Here is a 19,293-nt window from a genome sequence, read left to right on the forward strand (position 1 = left end):
CTCATCTTAAGATGGAGGTAAGGTGTGGTGTCGAGTTCCACCACAGTCACATCTGTGCTAGACATTTTGCTTCTAAAAGTTGGAATACTTTTTAAGAATCTACAACTGGTTCTAGAATCTAATTCAAACTTTTACAAACTTTTAAACTCTAAAAGAAATGCTAAACAGGGACTTAACACACAAGGCCCTAGCAGGACTTTTAAGAATTTAGAAAACTTTTCAAATTGCAAAAATCAATTTCTAATGACAATTTTGGAATTTGTCGTGTGATCAGGTATTGGCTGAGTAGTCCAGCAAATGCAAAGTCTTGTACCCCACCGCTGATCCACCAATGTAGGAAGTTGGCTCTGTATGTGCTATTTCAAAGTAAGGAATAGCATGCACAGAGTCCAAGGGTTCCCCTTAGAGGTAAAATAGTGGTAAAAAGAGATAATACTAATGCTCTATTTTGTGGTAGTGTGGTCGAGCAGTAGGCTTATCCAAGGAGTAGTGTTAAGCATTTGTTGTACATACACATAGACAATAAATGAGGTACACACACTCAGAGACAAATCCAGCCAATAGGTTTTGTTATAGAAAAATATCTTTTCTTAGTTTATTTTAAGAACCACAGGTTCAAATTTAACATGTAATATCTTGTTCGAAAGGTATTGCAGGTAAGTACTTTAGGAACTTCAAATCATAAAAATTGCATGTATACTTTTCAAGTTATTGACAAATAGCTGTTTTAAAAGTGGACACTTAGTGCAATTTTCACAGTTCCTGGGGGAGGTAAGTTTTTGTTAGTTTTACCAGGTAAGTAAGACACTTACAGGGCTTAGTTCTTGGTCCAAGGTAGCCCACCGTTGGGGGTTCAGAGCAACCCCAAAGTCACCACACCAGCAGCTCAGGGCCGGTCAGGTGCAGAGTTCAAAGTGGTGCCCAAAACGCATAGGCTAGAATGGAGAGAAGGGGGTGCCCCGGTTCCGGTCTGCTTGCAGGTAAGTACCCGCGTCTTCGGAGGGCAGACCAGGGGGGTTTTGTAGGGCACCGGGGGGGACACAAGCCCACACAGAAATTTCACCCTCAGCAGCGCGTGGGCGGCCGGGTGCAGTGTAGAAACAAGCGTCGGGTTTGTAATGGAAGTCAATGTGAGATCTAGGGATCTCTTCAGCGCTGCAGGCAGGCAAGGGGGGGATTCCTCGGGGAAACCTCCACTTGGGCAAGGGAGAGGGACTCCTGGGGGTCACTTCTCCAGTGAAAGTCCGGTCCTTCAGGTCCTGGGGGCTGCGGGTGCAGGGTCTCTCCCAGGCGTCGGGACTTTGGATTCAAAGAGTCGCGGTCAGGGGAAGCCTCGGGATTCCCTCTGCAGGCGGTGCTGTGGGGGCTCAGGGGGGACAGGTTTTGGTACTCACAGTATCAGAGTAGTCCTGGGGTCCCTCCTGAGGCGTCGGATCTCCACCAGCCGAGTCGGGGTCGCCGGGTGCAGTGTTGCAAGTCTCACGCTTCTTGCGGGGAGCTTGCAGGGTTCTTTCAAAGCTGCTGGAAACAAAGTTGCAGCTTTTCTTGGAGCAGGTCCGCTGTCCTCGGGAGTTTCTTGTCTTTTCGAAGCAGGGGCAGTCCTCAGAGGATGTCGAGGTCGCTGGTCCCTTCGGAAGGCGTCGCTGGAGCAGGATCTTTGGAAGGCAGGAGACAGGCCGGTGAGTTTCTGGAGCCAAGGCAGTTGTCGTCTTCTGGTCTTCCGCTGCAGGGGTTTTCAGCTAGGCAGTCCTTCTTCTGGTAGTTGCAGGAATCTGATTTTCTAGGGTTCAGGGTAGCCCTTAAATACTAAATTTAAGGGCGTGTTTAGGTCTGGGGGGTTAGTAGCCAATGGCTACTAGCCCTGAGGGTGGGTACACCCTCTTTGTGCCTCCTCCCAAGGGGAGGGGGTCACAATCCTAACCCTATTGGGGGAATCCTCCATCTGCAAGATGGAGGATTTCTAAAAGTCAGAGTCACCTCAGCTCAGGACACCTTAGGGGCTGTCCTGACTGGCCAGTGACTCCTCCTTGTTTTTCTCATTATTTTCTCCGGCCTTGCCGCCAAAAGTGGGGCCTGGCCGGAGGGGGCGGGCAACTCCACTAGCTGGAGTGTCCTGCTGGGTTGGCACAAAGGAGGTGAGCCTTTGAGGCTCACCGCCAGGTGTGACAATTCCTGCCTGGGGGAGGTGTTAGCATCTCCACCCAGTGCAGGCTTTGTTACTGGCCTCAGAGTGACAAAGGCACTCTCCCCATGGGGCCAGCAACATGTCTCGGTTTGTGGCAGGCTGCTAAAACTAGTCAGCCTACACAGGTAGTCGGTTAAGTTTCAGGGGGCACCTCTAAGGTGCCCTCTGGGGTGTATTTTACAATAAAATGAACACTGGCATCAGTGTGCATTTATTGTGCTGAGAAGTTTGATACCAAACTTCCCAGTTTTCAGTGTAGCCATTATGGTGCTGTGGAGTTCGTGTTTGACAGACTCCCAGACCATATACTCTTATGGCTACCCTGCACTTACAATGTCTAAGGTTTTGTTTAGACACTGTAGGGGTACCATGCTCATGCACTGGTACCCTCACCTATGGTATAGTGCACCCTGCCTTAGGGCTGTAAGGCCTGCTAGAGGGGTGTCTTACCTATACTGCATAGGCAGTGAGAGGCTGGCATGGCACCCTGAGGGGAGTGCCATGTCGACTTACTCATTTTGTTCTCACTAGCACCCACAGGCTTGTAAGCAGTGTGTCTGTGCTGAGTGAGGGGTCTCTAGGGTGGCATAAGACATGCTGCAGCCCTTAGAGACCTTCCTTGGCATCAGGGCCCTTGGTACTAGAAGTACCAGTTACAAGGGACTTATCTGAATGCCAGGGTGTGCCAATTGTGGATACAATGGTACATTTTAGGTGAAGGAACACTGGTGCTGGGGCCTGGTTAGCAGGGTCCCAGCACTCTTCTCAGTCAAGTCAGCATCAGTATCAGGCAAAAAGTGGGGGGTAACTGCAACAGGGAGCCATTTCCTTACAGTGTGCATTTGGATTTATGGTGCCTAGTTGCAGGGACTATGACAGATGTCATCTACATTATGGACCCTGTTGGGAGTAGGGGTGTTTTGGTCAGGTCTACTACACGTCAGCTCCTGAAGTTATTTGGGGAATGGCTGTAGAGCAGGGTTTTGGGCACTAGTCAGGAGCATAGCCATGGGTTTAGAGGTAGGTGCTGCCTGTTGGAGGGTCTTCTGGGTGGGTGTATGTGTGAACCACTATTGTACCTCCATTCAGCTATTTACAAGTGTCTCTCCTGTTTTGTCTCCCCATCCCTGTTCTCTTGTGTTGTCTGTGTACATCAGCATCATCTGGCGAGGGAGCAGAGGCAGCGGCAAGTGGGGATACAGCAGGCCACGGATCCTCGGAGGCAGAGTTGTCCGACGCCAAGGGGACCAGTGGGTTGGAGGGCGAGGGGAGTACCACAGGGGAGGCAAAAACCACTGGAGGTAGTGACTCCGATACCTCCTCCGATGGATACCTCCTCCGATGGGAGCTCCCTGGTGGTGGCAAACCCTAGTGGGCCCACACCTACTGTGTCATCTTCCGCCACCCCCATACCATCACCGCCCTCCCATTTGCTCCCTAACGAGTAGCGCCCGTGCCCGCTCACCCAGAAGGATGGGCATCTCCTTCGCCCCAGGCACCTCTTACCCTGCCCCAGTCAGCCCTGCTGCCCTCACAGAAGAGGCTCTTGACCTCCTAAGAACCATCTCTGTAGGGCAGACAACCATCGTCAATGCCATCCAGGGGCTAGCATCAGAGATGCAGCAGACCAATACCTATGTGGATGGCATTCACAGTGCCGTGTCTGGACTACAGAGATCTTTTCAGGCTCTGGCCTCCTCTTGGACTGCAGCCAGTGTCCCTGGTCATTCCGTCCCCCCTCCAACCTCCTCTACACCTTCCAGCACCCCACTCCCTTCACCCGTCCACAGCACACATTCTGACACGCAGGCACACACCTCAACACACAAGAAGCACACTTCAAAACACAAGCACCACACCTCCCACCACAAGCATAAACACAGCCAACATACACATGCACAAACAACAACATCCACTTCCCAGTGTGCCCGCCTCTTCCGCCGCCCTGTCTGTCCCCTCTACATGCACACCCCCAGGCACTGTACCTTCATTCACTGTTGCTGAGCCTATTCCTGCAGTCACCACAATAGCACACATCCATACATTCACCCCAGACACTACACCTGCACTCACCACAACTACTTTAGTTGACACATGCAGCACACTCACCAGACTTGCAGACACCCAGACAACATACATTCACACTGGCAGCCTGTCTTCTCCCACTGTGTCACCCCCTCCTCCCAAGACACTCAAACGCACCAAAACACCCACCCATCACACATCCACCACACCTCAGCATACTGTCCAGTCACCTGCACCCACATCACGCACACCTACACCACTTACGACCACTCCCTCTACCTCCACTGCCACGCCCCCCTCCAAGTTCAACCCAATTGCACCAAAGAAAGTTTCCCTTTCCTGTGCTGACCTCTTCCAACCCACTGGCCCACTCTGTCTCGTCCCTAAATGTGCACGCCTCCTTGCCCTGTCCACTCCTTCCACGTCACAGCCCGCCTCTGTCTGCCCTTCACATTCCCATGCCCCTTCCCCAGAGAGGAAGAAGCCCCGTACTGAGCCTGTTCCATCAGCCTCCACATGGTCCAAACACACTCCCCCACCTTCCAAGGCCAAATCCAAACCCCCTCCACCTTCTGAATGCAAATCTAAGCCCCACCCCCGTCGTAAATTCCCACCACCCCCTGCTCCTGTTCCCTGAGGTGCCTGAATGCCCCATTGTTGCCCCTATGAGGTGGATTACCGTAGCACTTGTGGGAGTCAGGTTGGGGCCATTGTGGCTGTTGGACCTGGCCTTTTTGACAGGGTCATCCCCAAACTTTTTGCCTCCTTCCTCCTATTTTTCCTGACCTGTTGTTGTTGGCTTTTGAATTCTGGGCACTTTACCACTGCTAACAAGTGCTAAAGTGCATATGCTCTCTGTGTAAATTGTACTGTTGATTGGTTTATCCATGATTTGCTATTTGATTTACCTGTAAGACCCTAGTAGAGTGCACTATATGTGCCTAGGGCCTGTAGATTAAATGCTACTAGTGGGCCTGCAGCACTGGTTGTGCCACCCACTTAAGTAGCCCCTTAACCTTGTCTCAGGCCTGCCACTTCGACTTGGCATTTAAAAGTACTTGCCAAGCCTAAAACTCCCCTTTTTCTACATATAAGTCACCCCTAATGTGTGCCCTAGGTAATCCCTAGAGCAGGGTGCTGTGTGGGTAAAAGGCAGGACATGTACCTGTGTAGTTTATATGTCCTGGTAGTGTAAAACTCCTAAATTCGTTTTTACACTACTGTGAGGCCTGCTTCCTTCATAGGCTGACATTGGGGCTGCCCTCATACATTGTTGAAGTGGTAGCTGCTGATCTGAAAGGAGTAGGAAGGTCATATTTAGTATGGCCAGAATAGTAATACAAAGTCCTGCTGACTGGTGAAGTTGGATTTAATATTACTATTTTAGAAATGCCACTTTTAGAAAGTGAGCATTTCTCTGCACTTAAATCTTTCTGTGCCTTACAATCCACGTCTGGCTAGGTTTAGTTGACAGCTCCTTGTGCATTCACTCAGACACACCCCAAACACAGGGTACTCAGCCTCACTTGCATACATCTGCATTTTGAATGGGTCTTCCTGGGCTGGGAAGGTGTAGGGCCTGCCCTCACACAAAGGACTGCCACACCCCCTACTGGGACCCCGGCAGACAAGATTGAACTGAAAGGAGACATGGTGCACTTCTTAGCCACTCTTTGAAGTCTCCCCCACTTCAAAGGCACATTTTAGTATAAAACAGGGCCTCTGCCCTACCACCTCAGACACTTGCTGGAGAAGAAACCTGAACCAGAACCTGCATCCTGCCAAGAAGAACTGCCTGGCTGCCTAAAGGACTCACCTGACTGCTTTCTACAAAGGACTGCTGCCTTGCTGTTTCCCTGCTGCCTTGCTGAACTCTTGCCTTGCTGCAGAAGGGCTTGGATAGAGCTTGCCTCCTGTTCCCTGAAGTCTCAGGACCAAAAAGACTTCTCTTTTTCAACTGGACTCCTCGTGCGGCAAACAATTTGACGCACAGCTTGCTTCGCGGTGAAATATTCACCACACACTGATCCGGAAAGATGCCGCTCGACGCGACGCCTGCGGTGCGACCGGAACTCCGACGCATGGCCCCGCCTGGACAACGCTGCCTGACTTCCAGAGAGGAAATCGATGCGACGCCTGCCGTTAGGAAGAAAATTACACACACACAGCCCACTGGAACGACGCGCAGCCAGATAACAAGCCTAGGATTCCACGCAAAGACCCTGGGACATCTGGTAATCCCGTGATCCACAGAAGGAGACGGTCCGCGTGCCGGAAAACGACGCACGTCTTCCCCGAGTGAAAAATAATGACGCAAGTCCGTTTGTGAAGGGGCGAAACCGACGCACATACCATTTTTCTTCCCAGAGAACGACGCACGTCTCCCCGTGTGGAAAATAACAACGCAAGTCTGTGTGTGAAGGGGCGAAACCGACGCACACACCATTTTTCCACGCATCTCCTCCTCTGCGGCCCTCTGCGGAGATTTTCCACTCCAAACCAGGTACTTTGTGCTTGAAAGAGACTTTGTTTACTTTTTTAAGACTTAAGACACTTCATATCACTTTCCAGTGATATCTTTACAAATTCTTATTGCATCTTTGATCGTTTTGACCTGCAAATATCCAGATAAATATTGTATATTTTTCTAAACACTGTGTGGTGTATTTTTGTGGTGCTATATTGTGTTATTGTACGATTTATTGCACAAATACTTTACACTTTGCCTTCTAAGTTAAGCCTGACTGCTCAGTGCCAAGCTACCAGAGGGTGGGCACAAGATAATTTGGATTGTGTGTGACTTACCCTGACTAGAGTGATGCTCCTTGCTTGGACAGGGGGTAACCTGACTGCCAACCAAAGACCCCATTTCTAACAATGGCCCATTGGACTTGTTTTTATAAAAGACTGGCCATTGGCCTTATATGCACTTTGGTTGCTCAGTAAGCATAATAAAGGTTAATGTGTGGCCTGCGTTGTTGGAGGCACACTCTGGATCCGTGGTCTCTCGTTTCATTGTTTGTGGGTGTGGGGCACATGTATGTACTTTGAACAGGTTGGATTTGCCTTGTGTTGGGTAAGTACCTCTTGGTGTTGGGTGTATGGCTTGTGCGGCTGTGAAGGGTTGTGGGAGTGTTGCAGGGTGGGTGGAGTGGGTGGGTTTGTAACTGTGCCCTTTCTTGCCTTTTTTAGTAGGTTGCAGTACTTACCGTCGTCGTCGTCGTCTTCGTCTGCGGTCTCGGTCGTGGAGGTATATGGAAAGGAGCAGGTCTGACATGATCTGCAACTCTCTATCCATGTCTGTTTCGGCGTGTTGCGTGAGCCTCCGGTGAGTGTCTCCTTATATTTGGTTTGTTTCTGCCTGGCTTTGCGTGGCAGTGATTCCCACCCCGGAACTGATGGTTGTCTGGTGGTTCATTATTTGATGGGCGGGTAGGGCCTTTCCTTCGGATTTCTCAAGAGGCTGTTCATTGACAGAGCTATCAGGTCCTGCAGGGGAGCAATTGTAGCTCGCTTCAATCCACATGACCCCAAGTTAAACAGCAACCTCGTCAAGTTCCTGAAACACGTTATGCAACTGCCCCCCCAGCTAAACTGTAAGCTACTCAAGTAGCCTCTAATGGCATTCCTTCCCCCACCTCAACCGAGCCATCTTTTAATGATTTTTTATTAATTTTAACCTTAAAATTCTCAACAATCTTCTAATGTTTTTAATGTGATTTGTACCATAACTTTAATCCTTCTTCTTTTTCTCTGAGAGTTTTTTACCATGTACCTTGGCAAAATTGTTATGGTTGTAACCAACTGAAACAATACATTTATCAATTTCAAATACAATAGAAATAGATTAAATTAAAATGATTTTTCCAAAGTTTAAATTAAAAAGTAAAGTCCCACCTAAAGAAAACAAAAATTGTTATGGAATAGTAATTATTAAAGGTGATGTATGGAATTCATTCAAATTATCGTAGTTGTATTTAGATACACATTATTGTTACATTAATTTCTAAATTCAAATAGGGTATTGACATATTTTATAATTAAATAACACATATGTGCTATTAAAGATATTATTAACATTATATTGTAATTATTTATACTTTTTTCTGTTTAAAATAATTTAATTTAATTTATCCTTATTTCATATTGGATCTTATTTTAATTCCTTACCTCCATTATCTTCTATGGGAGCGTCCTGCAGTAACCAGTTGTTGTCCATGTGGGGTGCTGGACGTACTATTTTGTTTTTTTAGTAGTAACTTACACTCATATTTTGTGAATAGTAAAAAGTAGTAAACTTACTCAAAAGTGTAAATTATTCAAAAGTGTATTTGACCTATGTGAATCAAGCCCTTTGTCTACAGGCAAAATGTCACTCAAAAAAGGTTTAGGTATTGACATATTTTATTATTAAATAACACATATGTGCTATTAAAGATATTATTACCATTATGTTGTAATTATTTATATTTTTTCTGTTTAAAATAATTTAATTTAATTTATCCTTATTTCATATTGGGTCTTATTTTAATTCCTTACCTCCATTATCTTCTATGGGAGCATCCTGCAGTAACCAGTTGTTGTCCATGTGCTGGACGTACTATTGTGTTTTTTTAGTAGTAACTTACACTCAGATTTTGTGAATAGTCAAAAGTAGTAAACTTACTCAAAAGTGTAAATTATTCAGAAGTGTATTTGACCTATGTGAATCAAGCCCTTTGTCTGCAGGCAAAATGTCACTCAAAAAAGGTTTTGCCAAGTAATTTCTCCCCAAAGTCTTTTTTGAGGAGAATTTCATACTTTAGGGGATTATTTTTCCTACAATATTTTTTCAAATTTTGGAACTTTAAAGACAATGCTTTCAAAGTTCCATAAAAAATGGCTTCATGACTTTAGTGAAGGAAAAAGTTAGCAACATGCTTTCCTGGACCTGGTCTGCTGTGTCTATGTACTAATGAGTGCTGACAGTGAAAGTAAAATTTAGGGGTGCATTACATTCATGTAGTTTTAGAGCAATTAGGTGAAATTTCTATACATTTGCGTAAATATGCAAAATGCATAACTTGAATTTGACTGTGCATTGTAATGTAAAATGGTTACTCATATGCACTTTGGACACGCTCTATTGTTTCTGTACACTTGTGGTAATTGTTTCTACTGCGAATGGTGCATTTGCAATACATTTATACAACAAACTCTGCGTAATTACGCAATGAGGAATAATAGCATAATTTGGGGATTTCCATGTAACAAGAGTAAAGTGAAATTACTAAAATTGCCATACTAATGCTTGTGTAACACTAATTTCATTTGATATCATGTGATTTTGTCCTGGAACTCTAGGTCCGTAATTAGAGGCAATTTATTTTTCTTCATGTTGGATATATTCAAATTCTTAAATAATACCTACAAAATTCACAGTAGTTTGCAGAATTGTGAGTACACTTCACTATATGAAAGTTGACAAAAAGGCATGCTTTAGCATCATATTATTGTACCTTTACTTACCATGGTAGGTGAGCGTCTTCCTGCGTGAAATATTATCTTTTATAATAGGGTTAAAATAAAGATTCATGGGGGCGTGGCCTGAGCGTCAAGATGGCGGCTGCACCTTAAAGGTGCTCCGGACCCCTCTGTAATCCGCTCGGGAATCGCGCACGAATTGGCCCCACCCGGAGGAGGGACGAGACGGAGAAGGATCGGGGCAACCCCCGGAGCAGAGGAGTTGTGGTCCGGTGCTCGAGGGCCCGGGAGGAGCGAAGAACGGACGGAGCGGCCCGCACGCAAAATGGCGGCCGCTCAGACCGCATAATCGCCGCCGACCGGCATGAAGGGGGGAAAAAACCAAAGACGGCGCATAGATCTGACGATGCTGGACAGGCTGGGGAGGAGAGAGGAGGTCCTCGGATTCGGATGCCCCGCGCCCAACTGACAGGTACGGAGAAGACAGAAAGCAGTGAAGCCGGGAGGCCTCGGCTGGGGAGGGCCTGATCCCCCGTGGACGGCGGGAAGAGGAGCTGAATCAGAGGGACTGAAACAGGCCTGGAGATCCCGAGAATGCCGGGAGCACCCTGAAGGACGGGGGTTGATGACGGGGGCCTTTTCATCGCTTCCTCATCGCCCCTTTAGTGACTAGGGGCAGGGGGAGAGTGAGTTATCGTTCCCTCGCTTCCCCCCCCCTTTTTCGTGATTAACAGATCTGAGGTGGACAAGGTGATGAATGGAGCCTTTCGGCAAGGCTGACATAAAGAAAGGCTGAGGCCCATGGGACGAAAGGACGAACTTTGACACACCAGCAGAAGTGAGCACAAGGGAAGAAACGGGAACTCCAGGAGAAACCGATGAATAAGCGGCAAGGACATATCCCGCAAGCAGGCCCAACAAGGTAGTTAAATGGGCAAAGATAGGCAAACCCGCCCCGCCGCGGCGCAAACGCGCATTGATCAATTCGCCACGGGGCCCAACGGAGCCTCGAAAGAGGACCGAAAGACCAGCAATAATGACGAGAAACAAACCGGGAACAGCGATCCGGCAACTATTCTTCAAGCAATACACTCCTCTCAAGAGGCGGTGGAGGGCAAAATTGGGGAAGTAAGGGTGGACGTGGCCCTGGTGCGCCAGGACCTTCGCAATGCTACAGCGAGGATTGCAGAAGCGGAGTCCAGGATCTCTACGGTGGAAGATGAGCTGGCGACCCTTAAAGCACAGGTATCAACTTTAACAACCCGGACAGTGGAACTATATCGAAGGGCAGAGGATGCCGAAAATAGATCCCGCCGCAACAACCTCAGAATTGTGGGACTGCCCGAAAACACCGCCGCGTCCTCTCTGGCCATATTCCTGGAGGACTGGTTCCGGTCCTGGCTGCCCCGGGATCTTCTGACACCCTGGTTTGTGATCGAACGTGCCCATCGGGCCCTACAAGCCAGACCCCCACCAGGCTCTCCACCGAGGCCAGTGATCCTTAGACTATTTAACTTCAGAGACAGGGATGCGATTCTCCAGGCGGCAAGAACAAAAGGAGAACTGCATTGTGATGGGTCCAAAGTTATGGTGTTTCCTGATTACACTAAAGACGTTCAAATGCAACGCCGTTCATTTATAGAAATAAAACAAAAACTAAGGGCGATGGAAGTTTCGTACCGTCTCCTCTTCCCGGCCAAGCTAAGGGTGGTTCACGGCAACAAGACCCACTTCTTTGAATCCCCAGATCAGGCCTGGAGGTGGTTGACCGAAGAGGTCCCGATGGGTCCTAATGAGGGAGAACGACGACTTGCACTCTCGGGCCAGCAAAGGAGCAGCCAGCAGCGACAGCCACGGAGGTCTCGCCAAAGAACTCGTTCCAGGAGGCGCAGGGAGGGGGGGGAGACGATCTCGGGCTCCCCTCGAGGAACCGCTGAGGAATCAACCCAAAGACAGGGGGTAGAAGTGAGACCGAGAGACAAAGAAATGAACCAGACCCCCCCGGATCCTAGAGAACTGCTCCCCGGAGCTGTAGATGACACGGATCTCTCACAGACTAAACGCATGGCATTTGCAAGATGAGGAAGTAGTAGATAGTTTAAGGGTGTCGTTGCGTGACTACTTCATCACTAATGAGGGCTCGGTGAGATCACCAGGAATCCTATGGGCTGCAAGTAAGGTAGTAATGAGAGGGATAGCCAAAGGTCTGATCCGTGCTCGGGAACACGCCCGCAACTCCAGAATCACACAACTGGAGGCTCGTGCCACTCTTCTGGAGAGAGAACAGGAATCTCACTCAGACGAACAAATAACCAGAAACCTCTTGTTGATTCAAGAAGAAATACGCAGTCTATCCCTAGAAACGGCAAAACACATGTGGCGGGCCTCTACGGCTCGAGTATACGGTTGGGGTAATAAAACAGGGAAATTACTGTATTGGTTGGTTTCCCAACAACAGGCTCCCCGAATCGTCCCTGAGATAGACAATGAACGGGGAGAATGATTGGTGGAGCTCCAGGAGGTGGCCGAAACATTCGCCAAATACTATAAGACCCTATACCGAGCCACAAGTTCAGAGGTTGGGGACTCTCCAGACGGATCCTTGGGGGTCGGGTCATTCCCGGCTCTGCCTACGGTGGACATACGGGCTCTGGAGGAACAGTTCACGGAAGCGGAAATTAGCGAGGCCATAGCGGCAATGGGGGTGGGGAAAACTCCAGGACCTGATGGGTTTCCCCCAGAATACTATAAAAGATTTAGGGAAGAGCTGGTCCCCCATCTAATGAATCTCTATGCTGAGGTGGACCAAAAGGGATTCTTTCCGGATGGTCTAGACATTGCCACCATTGTTGTGTTGCCTAAGACCCAGCCCCCCCCTCTCCTGCGCAGGCTACAGACCCATATCTCTCATAAATAGTGAAATAAAGATCTACGCCACAATGTTGGCCTCCCGCCTTAAAAGGGTGATGCCCTTACTGGTGCACCCAGACCAATGCGGCTTCATGACCGGACGTAGCACACGCCATTGTATTTGAAGGCTCCAAGTGGCTCTTGCAGGACGTCACCGTTTACCCCAGCAACTAGCTCTCCTATTCATCGATTTTGAAAAGGCATTTGACTCAGTGAACTGGGAATTCCTTTTCGCGGTACACCGGCGGGCAGGCTTTGGGCCACGATTTTGTAGACTGGTCCAGGCCCTGTATACCAGACCCATGGCGCGGGTGCGGGTCAATGGAGTTTTGTCCTCGGCCTTTCCGATACAGCGGGGAACGAGACATGGCTGCCCCCTCTCCCCTCTCCTCTTTGCTCTGGCCATTGAGCCTTTGGCGAGAATGTTGAGAGATGATCCGATTTACCAGGGTTGGAGATGGGGCCCCTCTTATGAAGATCGAGTGGCCTTATACACGGATGATGTCCTGCTGTACATGGCGAACCCGGGAGTGACCGGACCCCGGAGCTTCCAGTTACTGCGACACTTCGAAGAGATCTCGGGGCTCAAAATGAACCCGTCCAAATCGGTGCTGGTCCCATTGACGCAGTCGAGAGACTGCTTTGACTGGCAGGAGACGGTTCAACTGCGTCGGCTAAGTTTTAAATACTTGGGGATATGGGTCGCACTGCTCACTGAGTTGTCCTGGTCCCTGAATCTAAATCCACTGATGTCTCGTATACAGGAAGACCTTAGGCACTGGCAGTCTCTACCGCTGAATACTCTGGGCCGTTTTGCCTTGTACAAGATGATGATCCTACCTCGCCTCTTATACGTGGTCCAGAACTTACCATTTAACATTCCACGCTCGTGGTTTAAAAAACTGGACGGAATCACCACCTCCTTTACATGGGGGGGAGCGAGACATAAAGTAGCAACCCGGAACTGCCGAAGAGACATATATGACGGGGGTTGGGCATGGTTGACCCATACCTGTATTACCTGGCAACACAGCTCCTGGTGGTACATGACTGGTTCAACGGAGGCTGGTCAGATCCAGCATATCAGGTGGAATTAGACGCCTTGGGATATCCCCATATCCTGGATGTGCTATATGGGGCTCCAATCCCCTTGAATCTAGAGCCCATAACCAGAGCGGTATTTTTGGCATGGAGTGCGGCTCTGAGACATACCGGTGGGAGCAAAGTGGTCACTCGGCAAACATCGCTGTGGCATGGCAGATGGCTGAGAGAGATGGCCGGGTTGGAGGGGTTTGGGAATTGGGACACATTGGGAATATCCTTGGTTGGGGACGTATGAAAAGGAAGCTTGATGAAATCCTTTGATGAAATGCAGCAAGAATTCCAACTATCCCCGAAACAATTCTTTAAATATCTCCAGCTCCGACATGCCCTCACTAAGCACTTGAAAGAAATATCCCATATACCAGAGTTCAACCCGGTAGAAGCCAAAACAATAATGGGCAATCTGGGTAGGAAGGGGGTCTCTCAAATCTATAGAATGCTGATCTCAAACGCTCCAGGGGATCTGGATCATCTCAAGAAAGGTTGGGAGAAATGGGTGGGTCCACTTGAAGAGGAAGACTGGGTGGAGGCACTGATGGCCCCCTGAATGCTGGTAATGTCGATGAGGTTAAGGGTGACACAATTCTTCTATCTACACAAAGCATATCTAACTCCAGACAGAATGTACAAAATGGGTGCCCTTGACTCTGGTCGATGCCCAAGATGCAAGGAAGACAAAGCTGACTTTTATCACATGATATGGTCCTGCCCAGTGATCCAGAGGTTCTGGAAGGGGATAAATCAAGAGATGAATAAAGCCTTGGGATCATCACAGGTACTGACTCCCAAAACTATACTATTAGGGACGATGAGTGATATGGAGGGATCTAAAGCAGATAAAACATTGGTCGGTATATCGACTGCGGTACCAAAGAGAGATATAGCAGCCGCCTGGAAGAATATCAAAGGTCCTTCTCTTCAGAAATGGAGGACGGGGGTGGACTGGTGTGCAGCCCAAGAAAAAGTGGTGTATGAATCAAGGGGATGCCCTCACAAGTATGAAAGAATATGGGGGAAATGGGTGGGACTCCTAAGCTAAGATATGGGGCTTAGAATATATGTATACCCTCGTTCTTCTTACCTTGTTTTTACCCTGGCAAAATGTGATGAAGTGACTTCTTACAGTTGTTTGAAGCATTGAAAGATCAGATCAGAATTTATTGTCCAACCGGTGTGAAAGAGATCAAGTTTTGCTAGTTATTTGTTTGTCCTAATTTGTACCTTTTTCAAAACAATAAAAATTTGATTATAAAAAAATAAAAATAAAGATGCATGTACACATTGCATGTTTTTGTTCCTAATCATTCAAATGATTGTTATTTCTGGGTGAGAGACAGCATAAGCTATCTGCAACTCCCTTGAAAACTCTAAACTTCATAATAGTTTTAACAATACCACATATTTATAATGCTTTGGATCAGCCCATTTCAGCCATTGGTCAGTTAGAGTGTTATCCAAATTTGGGTGAGTCCACAGATCATCATTCATAGACCGTGGCAATGAACCAGCATCTTTCGCCACTGGCTTTGCTGTAGTTTCATTCACATTTGGATCATCCCACTAAGCAGTCATTTGGTTTTGCGGGTTACTAGAATTAGTTTGCCTGTTAGGGAAGGATTGAGCTCCAACAGGCAGAGGAGTCTATCTGAACCCATCTCCGTGGCACATAGCCCACCAACTATCCAGTCAGCTCCTGAGGATGCCATATGGTTCAGTAATGCACTTGGTTGGTACTACTTTTGACATACAGAAATACATGCATGTCACATTAGTGCATATGTGGTATGTCTGTCAATTCAGGATGAATGTGTACTCTTTATTGATTTAGTAGCATATACATTGTAATGTTTACTAATACAGATTGTGTAAATCAAGATGAACACATTTCATAATTTTTTTGAGGTGACGTCTGCTTCTAATATGGCCACCGTCACTAGTGCAATGCATAGGTGTTAGAAATGAGGTCTCTGGTTGGCAGAGGTATACACCCTTGTCCAGGTAGGGACCACAATCCTAGTCAGAGTAAGTCACACACAATCCAAATTATCCAGTGCTTACCCTCTGGTAGCTTGGCACTGAGCAGTCAGACTTAACTTAGAAGGCAGTGTGTAAAGTATTTGTGCAATAATTCATCAAAACACAACAGAAATACACCACACAAGTTTAGAAAAATAGATATTAATTATCTGAATAAAATAAGGTAAAAATGACAAAGATCCACTAAGCACAAGTTGAAATACCACTTTTAGAAGGTTTAAAAGAGTCTCAATCCTTAGTTATAAACAGTTGTCTCTTTGTTACACACAGTACCTGGTATGTGTCAAAAATAACGCTGCAGAGAGACCGCAGAGGAGGAGATGCTTGGAAAAATAAGGTGTTGCATCGAATTTTCCAATGTGGCACAGATGATGCGTTGTCTCTTTCCACACTGCAAGGGCTTTGCATTGTGTTTCAGCATGCAGTCTTGGTTCCTCACTGCGTTGCAGGGATATTTTGACAACCAGGGATGATGCATGAAAATCCTTGACGTGCTAGAAGAAGGCATGGCCACTTTGTCGATCCAGTAGGCGATGCGTCAAATTTTCCCTTTGTAAGGCAGGCGCTGCATTGAATTTCCAGTCGGAAAGTCGGGCTGCGTCATTCTGGTGGGTGTGTGGCGATTCCTCGGTCGCAAGACAGGCTTGGCATAGTTTTCAGCAGGCGTTGCATTGATTTTCATAGATGAAGTCTTTTTGGCCCTGAAACTTCAGGAGACAAAAAGAAAGCTCAATCCAAGCCCTTGGAGAGCACTTTTGGGGAAGACAAAGTCCTTCTCAGCAAAGTCAGAGGCCAGAAGGGCATCAGGGCAACAGCAGGGCAGCAGTCCTTCTCAGCAAAACAGTCCAGATGAGTCCTTTAGGCAGCCAGGCAGTTCCTCTTGACAGAATGCCGGTGTAGATACAGAAGTGTCTAAGTTGGTATAGGTCAGAGACCCAGTTTATATACCCGAAAATGCCTTTGAAGTGGGGGAGACTTCAAAGAGTGGTTTTGAAGTGCACAAGTTTCCCTTTCAGTTCAGTCCTGTCTGCCAGGGTCCCAGGAGGGGGTTTGGCAGTCCATTGTGTGAGGGCAGGTACTGGCCTTTGAAATGTAAGTGTCAGGCCCTCTACCCTTCCAGCCAAGGATGACCCATTCAATATGCAGATGAATGCAGGTGTGACTGTCCTGTGTTTGCCGTTGTCTGGGTGAAATGCACAAGGGTGCTGTCAACCAGCCCAGCCCAGACGTTGATTGGAGACAGGTGTTAAGGCACAGATGATTTTGAGTGCAGAGAAATGCTCACTTTCTAAAAGTGGCATTTCTAAAATAGTAATATAACTTCCAACCTCACAAATATGCAGGATTTTCTATTACCATTCTGGCCATACTAAATACGAGCTGGTTACCCCTTTCAGATCAGAATCTACCATTCAGAAAGTATATGAGGGCAGTCCTAATGCTAGTCTATGAAAGGAGCAGGCCTCACAGTATTGGAAAACTAATTTAGGAGTTTTTCACTACGAGGACATATAAAACACAAATGTACATGTTCTGCCTTTTACCTACAGTGTACCCTGCCCTATGGGATACCTAGGGCCTACCTGAGGGGTGTAGAAAAAGAGAGAGTTTAAGGCTTGGCACATACTTTTAAATGCCAAGTAGAAGGCCTTGCAATGGCAGGCCTGAGACATGATTAAGGGGCTACTTATATAGGTTGCACAATCAGTGCTGCAGGCCCACTAGCAGCATTTAATTTACAGGCCTTGGTCACAAGTAGTGCACTTTACCAGGGACCTATAAGTAAATCAAATATGCCAATTTAAAATGTGCAGAGTCCTAAAACCAGAAAAACAATGTCAGAAAAGTGGAGTTAGCAGGCAAAAAGTTGGGGGATGACCACTCTAAGGCTGTCAGGTCTAACAATAAGCCTATAATAACCATGGAGTTCTAGGATGGCCACCCTGTTTAAAACGAGTTCTGGTGCACCCCCTCCTAATGTTGCTTTGGGGATATGCTCTGATTACATTAAGAGCTACTGCACACTAGAATTCTGGTCTGGACCTTTAGTTTCCTCTTGAAAAACTTGAAACCTTCTGTGTCCTGGGTAGTCAGTATATTGGGACTATACAGGCAACTTGTGATGTCTTTAGTCAGCTGTAATAACGAAATGCTCATTGTTGGAAAATGGGTTATTGGTAGGGCAGGTAGGTACCTACACCTAGCAACAAGCCACAAACCTCCACAAAAGTACAGTTAGGTCTCAGTAAATTAATCCCAGCTCTACCCTTGGTAGCTTGGCATCGAGCGTCAAGGCTTAACTTAGGAGACAAAGTGTAAAGCATTCAAATATCACAAAACAGTAATTAAATAAAACACAGGAAACAGTTTAAAAATCCAAAACCAATTTATAAAAATAGCTTATATTTTTATCTTTAAAATGACACAAAAACGATTAAAATCGGTTCAGGGGAACCGGAGATATGAATTTTTAAAGTATTATTATTTTCTAGCGCTTAGAAACAAAAAGCGCCAATCGGGTCACCTGGTTGCACCAGGACCGGGGCAAAGTCAAACTTTCAGGCCGACCGCGATGGAGCCCTGCTCGGCTACAAGTCGCGGGAGGCCTCGGTTAAAAAGTTACCTTCTGACTTAGTCTCTTTTTTGATGTTTTTCTTCCCCGGGACGAACCTGCCAGTTGGATCCGACCTCCTGGAGCCCTTGTCCGGATACGCGAAGTCGGTTTCCTCGGTGGTGATTTTTACCTTCGGACTTAGTCGTTTTTTCGAGATGAAAATCCTTCGACCGGGGTAAACCTGGATCTTGATCCGACGTCCGTGGAGCCCTTCTCGGATACGATGGCTGAAAGGTCCCGGTCAACTTTTTACGTTCGGACTTAGTCTCTTTTTCTGATGTTTTTCTTTACCGGGACGAACCACGAAGTCAGGCCGGGTCGCGGTTGAGGCAAGCCGGCTAGAATTTCCGCGTCGGGTCGGTCACTTTATGGAGCTTTTTTCCAAAATTTCTCCAATCTTTTCCAAACTTCTGGGGCTTCACCCAGATGTTCTTTTAAGGTTCTTTTGGGGTCCACAGCTCACCCCAAGGGTCCAGAAGTTCTGTGATGGTCCTTGGGAAGTGCGGACTTCAACTCCCAGAGTGCACCTGGCGCAAACTCCTTTTTGGCCACTGGACAGTGGTCAGCTGGTCACTTTTTCAGGAGTTGGTGCAGGGGACTCTGGTTAGCAATTTTTCACCTGTAGCAAACAGGGAGTCCCTCCTTGAACCAGTGGAAGCCAGGCAAAGTCCTTCTTGTGGTGAAGCCCAAGTGTGCAGCTGGTGCAGTCTTTCTGAGTGCAGGGTCCAGGTGCAGGCCAGGGGTCCAGCAGGGCAGTCCTTCTTCTTCTTTAGTTCCTTTCTTGTTGAATTCTGGAGGGGATCTGAGGTGTGGGTGCAGGTCTGCCAGTTTTATCCTTGCTCCTGGGTGAAAAGCAGGGGGGCCCTGGTTCTCCAATCAGGGACAGGGTCGTCCCCCTGTGATGACCACTTCCTGGGAAGTGTGGCAAAAATCCATCCCAGAAGGCAACAGTCTC

The sequence above is a fragment of the Pleurodeles waltl genome, chromosome 9 (genome assembly GCF_031143425.1).
Source record: "Pleurodeles waltl isolate 20211129_DDA chromosome 9, aPleWal1.hap1.20221129, whole genome shotgun sequence".
Taxonomy (NCBI): Eukaryota; Metazoa; Chordata; class Amphibia; order Caudata; family Salamandridae; genus Pleurodeles; species Pleurodeles waltl.